This window comes from Marmota marmota, unplaced genomic scaffold, assembly GCF_001458135.2.
Source record: "Marmota marmota marmota unplaced genomic scaffold, marMar, whole genome shotgun sequence".
NCBI classification, from domain to species: Eukaryota; Metazoa; Chordata; class Mammalia; order Rodentia; family Sciuridae; genus Marmota; species Marmota marmota.
The window spans coordinates 2,566,967-2,574,119 of NW_026000240.1; the positions used below are offsets into that span (position 1 = coordinate 2,566,967).

General features: G+C 32.5%; 1 protein-coding gene across 10 annotated transcripts in view; it reads left to right on the top strand.

Moving 5' to 3' along the window:
* Acap2 (ArfGAP with coiled-coil, ankyrin repeat and PH domains 2) overlaps positions 1 to 7,153 on the top strand; it is an 87,223-nt gene that overhangs the window by 20,035 nt on the left and 60,035 nt on the right. The gene's annotated exons all lie outside the window — the stretch shown is intronic.

Genomic DNA, 7,153 nt, shown 5'->3' on the forward strand with positions numbered 1-7,153 from the left:
GGGCAGGTCAGTTTGATAAACAATGTGCTGCCTTCAGTAAACAAGATACCTGTTGATCAGGGTAAATGCAGACTCTTGATTCTCCATTTCTAACAAGCACCAGGTGATGTAGATGATGCTTATGCATTCCTGGAGATTCAATTTTTAAATCAGAATTTAAAAATGCCGATTCCTCATTCTCTAATAATCTCAACATCTAGATATTTAAAAATTCCTCAGGCTGTTCCATTGTGCAACCAATTCGAGAACCTTGGGGTAGAGCAGTTTGTCTCAACCTTTGCATAACAGTTACCACCTAGAAGACTTATTAAAAATACAGAGGAATTTTACCTTTCTTCCACAAGCTTGGGTGTTTGTGTTCTATTGATTTTTCTATCTGATTTCTGTACTTGCCTAAGCCAGTGGAAAAACCACTGCTCTAGGAGTGAGGAAAGAAATGGTTAGAGAAACAGATTAGTACAGAGGTGTCGAAAAAGTAAAACAAATAATAAGCATTTGTTTACTTATTGGAACCTTTTCCTGATGATAATAAAGACAGAGTCCTTTTGATTTATTTTAAATCTTTATTATAGGCCTAATGAGATTAACCAAAAGTTTCAATGGATCCATAGGGATAGCCTTGTTTTCTGCAGTTTCTGGAAGAGACAGGAATGATTGCCATGTAGAATCATCAGAAGAGAGTGCTGTAGAAGCTAAATAATATTTAAATGAATCAAAAAGACTTTAAACTACCAAAATTTATTCCTAGAGCCAATGGCACCTAAATAAATGATAAGAATTGGAAACAAGGCTAATGCTAACTATGGATATGTAACCTGTTTTTATAGTAAACTTCCTGGAGTGGATGGTCTGTCATCTGTGAAGTACATCTCTGCTTTCATCCTTTCCTAAATACAGCAGAGATAATATTGCTTTAACTGTGTCCGAACATGAATGGGGAGTAACTTGAGTATGAGCTGTTAGTTTTAAACAGTTATGTCTTATTCTATGCACTTTAGTAAGGTAAATTAGCAGATGGGTCAAATGACATTTTGTTGATTATTTGTCATGCATTTGTTGCTAGGAGTAATACTGTGAATTTCCAGAAGTGGAATGGAACATTAACTTTTCTGTTAGTGGTTTTTATAGATGTTTACTTTTAGCATATATTTTGTGTTAGCATTCGCATATCAGAGAGATCATTCGGTCTTTGGTTTTTTGGGATTGGTATATTTCACTTAGCATTATAATCTCCAGTCCATCCACTTACCAGCAAATGCCATAATTTCATTCTTCTTTGTGGCTAAGTAATATTCCACTGTGTATAGATCCTTTTTATTTTGCTTAATTATTGCATTGTATAGGTAGATCAATTTGCTTCTTCGTTCATATGTTGATGAATTTATTAGTTATCTATTGTTGTTTAACAGATTAACTCAAAACTCATTGGTTTAGACAAAAACATATATTCTCATAGTTTCTTGGCAAGGAATTTGGGCCCTGGCTCTGGGTCTTTCGTGAGATTTCTGTCAAGATGTTGGTTGTTCTACAGTCATAGTCTTCACTGGGTCTGGGAGGATCCAATTCCAAGATATTTCACTCACATGGCTTTTGGCCAGATGCCTCAGTTCCTCACCAAGGCCATGTTTTCAGGGGTGCTTGAGTGCTTTCATACATGGAAGCTGGTTACTTTCCAAACAGATGACCCAAGAGCAAGCGTAAAGAGGAAACATCAATACTGTTTATAACCAGGTCTCAGAAGCCACACGTTGTCACTTCCAATATTACTGTTTGGTGTAAGTAAGTCACTATGTCTAGCCCACACTGAAGGAGAGAAATAGCATCTGCTTTGGAAGGAAGGAGTGTCAAAATGCCTGGAGCAATGGCATGCATCTGTAGTCCCAGCTACCCAGGTGGTTGAGATGGGTGTATTGCATGAATCCAGGAGTTTGTGGCCAAGCTGGGCAACAGATTAAGACCCTAGACTTGAAGGAAAAAAAAAAAAAAGAATTTGTGGACATATTTTAGTCATGTGAACACAATTATGTGATTTGTTTTCAGCGTTTTGTTTTTTTTTTTTAAACTCCCCAACCCCCCAGTGCTGGGTATCAAACCCAGGGCTCTGTATATTCTAGGCAAGTGCTGTACCACTGAACCCCTAGTCTTCTTTAGCCCATTTCCAGGTTTTTGCTGTTACTGGTAAAGTTACTTATAAGAATATATGTAAAAATCTGTAAATACTTATTTCTTTGTGTAAATAGCTAGGGATAGACTGGCTAGTTGTAAAAAGGGTTATGTGTAAATAATTACAACTTGTACAGGTAACATAGTTTTTATAAAAGAATTATAAAACATTGCTGAGAGAAAAGAATTTCCTTTATAAGTGTTTATCATAATATTTTGTATGTTAAATTTCTTAGAAATTTTATCTTAAAAGAAATTTAAGAAAACTTCAGAAATTTGGAAATTGTTTTCCAAAGTTGATTGTACCACTTGATACCATCAGTGTGTGAGAGAGTTCTAGTTGTTCCATATGCTCATTAGCAAATTATATGGTCACTTTAAAAAATGATTATGGTTTTAATTTGAATTTTCTTAATAACTAATGATGAACATTTGTCTGCTTTTCATAGATCTTCTTTTGCCCATTTAAAAAGAAATTATTTTATTATTGAGTTGCAAGAATTTTTTCTATACTGTACCCCAGACATGTCTTTTGTCAAATATGTGTTATAGATATTTTCTCCTAAGCTTTGGCTTGCCTTTTTCATTTTTGTAGCAATATCTTTGAAGCACAAAAGTTTTTAATTTTGGCAAATTCAATTTATTTTAATTTTCTTCCATAATCTTAATTTGTGTTAAGTGTTTGCCTAACCCAATTCACTAAGATTTTGTTTGATGCTTTCTTTTAGAAGTTTAGATCTGTGATCCATTGGAAGCAAAATTTTGTGTATGTCCCATGGAAAGTGTTGAGATTCTTAGCCCTTCTCTCATATGGCCCTCTTGTTGTTTGTTCCAACAGCATTTGTTCAATAAATTATCTTCTCCCTATTGGCACCTTTTATTAAAAAAAATTGCATGTGTTGGTTATTTCTGGACTCTGCTCTGTTTCATTGATCTTTTTGATATCTTTACACCAATACCATACTGCCTTGAGTACTGTAACTTTCATATTAAATCTTGAAATAAGGTAGTATGGGTATTCCAACTTTGTTCCTCTTTTTCAAAGATCTTTTGACTATTCTAGGTCTGGGATTCCATTGAATCTATGGGTTAATTTAGTGAGAATTAACATCTTACTAACATTGAGTCTTCTAATCCATGAAAACAATATATTTATTTGCTTTCTTTAATTTCTGAGTATGTCTTGTAGTAGTTACTCTATAAGACTTGCATATTTTCATCCTATTTGTCCCTAAGCATTTCCTGTTTTTTTTTGATGCTATTGTCAACAGTATTTTTTAAAGTCCAATTTTCAATTGGTCATTGCTAGTATACAGAGATTCAGCCCATTTTTGTACATTAACTTGTTTCTGCAACTTTGCTAAACTGACTAGTATATTTTGGTAGATTCCATAGTATTTTCCATATAATTGATCATATTTGTGGATAAAGATAGTTTCATATTCTTCCTTTCTAGCTTCTATGCTTTTATTTCTTGATTGATTACATTACTAGAATTTCTAGTGCAACGTTAGATAGATGTTAGGATGTAAATACCTTTCTGCCATAAAATACCATGTTAGCTAGAGGTTTTTCCATACATACTTTTTTTTTTGGATTAAGGAAGTTCCTTTACATTCCTAGATCCTTGAGAGTTTTCCTTTTTTTTTAATTTTTAAAGTCTGGAATGGATATTAGAATATTTGCTATGTTTTTCTGTGTTATATAGTTTCTTTTTAAGACTGTTAATTTGTTGAATTATAGTGATAGGTTTTTGAATGTTAAATCAATTTTGCATTCTTGGGATAAATCCCAATTAATGATGTATTATGCTTATTTATATATTGCTGAATTTCATTATCATATAAAGAATTTTGGTATCTATGTTCATGAGGGATAGTGGTTTGTAGTTTTCTTTTTTTACAGTGTCTTTGGTTTTGTTCCTCATAAGAATACTTTTTCTGATACAATTTTTTTGAAGAGTTTGGTTAGCATTTTTATTCTGTCTTCAGTAAATGTTTGGTAATTTTCAGCAGTAAAGCTGTTTTTGTGTAGGGTTTTTTTTTTTTTTTTGGCTGGGTGTATGTGTAAAAAGTACCCCACTGGTACTTTTTAATTAGAAGTTGAATCAGTTTTACAATAAGCATTTACATTATGTTTTATTTGCTGTATCACACATCTATCCATTTATTCACCCTTCTACGCAGTCATCAATCTACTTGTAACTGATGTAGTACAAAATAACTTATAGACAGTGCTATACTCTTAAATGCATTTCTATTTGAGTTTTATTTTTATATTTCTTGAAGTCAAATTAAAATAAAATTAAATGTAAAAATCTTAAGTGTACCATTCAATGAATTTTGACAAATGCATGCACTTTTGTAACTCATCCTTTTTAAGATATAACTAATTACCATTATCCAAGTTTCTCTCGTGCCTCTTATTGGGGAGTCCCAACCTATACTCCCAAATGTAAGTGCTAATATGATTTTCTTCCATAAAGTAGTTTTGTTTTTCCTAGAACTTCATGTGTGACTTCTTTTGCTTGGAGTAAAATTTTTGAGATTTATTTATATTATTGCCTTGTGTCAGTAGTTCACTCTTCCTAATGTTAATTTATAGTATAACTTAATTTCATTGAAGTCAGTCAGTATGTTCCATGTAATGCCATATGCTTAGTTTATGCCCTACTACTAGATGGTTGATTTTCATGAAGGTTGCTAGTGTTTCTTGAGAAGCATGGGTATTGTGTTTTGTTGGTTTATACTTCTTAATGTTTCTTTTCAATCAACCTAGTTATTCATGTTATTTCTTAATGGACTTAGAAAATCTCTGTGTTAATATTTATGCTTATGTTTTTCATCTTTTGTAGTTATTTTAAGTTTAAATGTAAAAAAATGGATTTCTTTCAATATATAACTTTATGGTTCTGACAGATGCATACATTTGGATGCACAATAGTCCATCAATCCTCAGAATGTCCTCCCATTACTCTTCCTCACCTGTACCAGTCAACCCTTCCCCTAATCTCCTGCTACTGGAAATTGCTGATTCCTACAGTTTTATCTTTTCTTAAATGCCAAATAAATCGTACAGTTTGGCCAGGCACAGTGGCACATATCTTTAATCCCAGTGGCTTGGGAAGCTGAGATAGGAGGATTTTAAGTTCAAAGCCAACCTCAGGAAAAGTGAGGCACTAATCAACTCAGTGAGACCCATCCCCCCACAAAAAAAATCATAGTTTGTATTTTACCTAGCAAAATGCATTGTGATTCCTCTATGTTGTATGCATTAATAGTTGTTCCTTTTTATTGCTGAGTAGAAATCTATAGTATGGATGTACCATAGTTTGTCTCTCTGTTTCATAGTTGAAGGACACTGGGTTGCTTCCATTGTTTTTTGGAATGAAACTGCCATAAATTTTGTGTACAGGTGTTTGTGTGAACCTAAGTTTTTATTTCTTTAGGAGTGGGATTGCTATGTTTTATGTAAGTGCATAACTTTATAGATCTATTTCTTTAATTTTGCTAATGTTATCAGTTTCTTCTTGCATTAGCTTTGGTAGTTTTGTCTTTGAAGGATGTGTCCATTTTCAGTTCAAGTAATAGACTTATAGTTGTGCCCCACCCCCATAGGTTATCTTTTAAAACCTATACAACCTGCTGTGAAATAACCTCTATTGTTAGTATTTAAAGTATTTGTCATTGTCTTTCTTTCTGAACACTTTGGCTAGAAATTTATCAGTTTTATAATTTCAAAGAACCAACTTTTGATTTCACTGACTTTTCTATATTGATTTTCTGTTTTTTTAACTAGGTGATTTCTGCTTTGATACTTAACTATTTTCTCTCTTCTGCTTACTTTGGGTTTAATATAACAGAAAAAAGTCATTCTCTTCTTAGAAATAAATGACAGATTTTACAACCCTGTGCTAAGTCCAAATTTGGAGAGAATGAAATTGTGGTGCTATTTTTAATTAATGGAAGGACACAGGAATTTTTGTTGTTTTAAATATTGATTTTTTTTCTGTTCATGATCTCCTTTTCAAACTCTGAATGAAATAATTCTGTAAATTGTGAAGTACTTGGAATTCCAGTGACAAGTCCTATGAAATTTACCATAATCAGAGCAAACACTGTTAAAAGTATGGAATATCATTTAAGTGGGGCAAAATATTGTCCTTAGGAATAAGACTTTATTCTTGGCTCTAATCTTAGTGATTTTTTTTTAAACCCAAAGGACTATATAGTTTTTACTTGAATTAAAAATATATCACCTTATCATTTGATAAGTGGATGGGACTGGTGAACATTATGCTAAGTGAAATAAGCCAGACTCAGAAAGATAAGGGTCAAATGCTTTCTCTCATGTGGAGATGGGGAAAAAAAGGAATTTATAAAAAAAGAGGAGTGGGTTTGAAAAAAATAGTAGGAAGACAAAAAGAGTGGAGGAAGGGATTTGAGAGGGAGGGAAAAAGGGAGGGTATGGGGAAGTACTGAGTAGTAAAAGCTACCAAATTATGCTGTGTCCATGTTTGAATATACCACCCATATACATATATATGTATGTTTATACATACATATATATACACACATATACACACAGCGTGTATATACATATATATATATATAGCTTTTCCATTTATAATTATAACACATTAATTAAAATGATAATATAATAATATAATAAAAGGGAGATCAGTAGAGCAAGTGCTTCAGGGGAGGGAAGATGAGAGGGAAAGGGAAGATGTTAGGTTGATCAAATTGTTCACGTACAAATATGGCATAATGAATCTCATTATGTATAATTACAAAGCACCCATGAAAATAATCGAACAATTTTTAAAAAATTTATTTACACCCTCTAGTCTTTCCAAAAGTAATTTCTAATTAAGGTATCAGGCAGTTCTGGAGTTGTTTTCTTATGCGGTGCTTCCATATATTGGTGTAAGAAATATCAGCGGTGGAAGGAGTAGAATTTATATTCTTTTTTTTTTTTTTTTTTTTTT